Consider the following 458-nt stretch of genomic DNA (forward strand, 5'->3'; position numbering starts at 1 on the left):
CGCCTGCCCTGCCTCTCCTGCCGGTGTCTCTGCAGCAAGGCCTCCAGGTCCCACTCGGCTGCCTCCCGCTCCCTCCGCGCTGCCTCCAGGCTCAGGCGCAGCGTAGCCACCTCCTGTTGCCAGCGAGCTGCGTCCCACTGCAGGGGACAGGGATGAGGACAGGGCAGCTCTGGGGCGTCTCTGCTCCCTGGGGCTGCCCTGCCCCGCCCTGGGAGAGCAGAGCCAGGGAAGGAGGAGAGCCCAGAGCCCACGGTGATGGGCTCTCTTCCCGTGCCCACCTCCCTGGTCCCCTCCTGGTCTGGTGCTGCCCTGTCCCCGAGCTCTCGATGGAGGAGCAGGCGGTGCTGAGCCCGCAGCTGCTGCCTCTGCGCCTTGGCCAGGGCGTACTGGACCTCCAGGGACGGGCACGGCTGGCACTGGCTCCCCACCTGGCCGGGAGCAGAGCTCGCTTTGACCGA

The sequence above is a fragment of the Pygoscelis adeliae genome, unplaced genomic scaffold (assembly GCF_000699105.1).
Source record: "Pygoscelis adeliae isolate BGI_AS28 unplaced genomic scaffold, ASM69910v1 Scaffold288, whole genome shotgun sequence".
NCBI lineage: Eukaryota > Metazoa > Chordata > Aves > Sphenisciformes > Spheniscidae > Pygoscelis > Pygoscelis adeliae.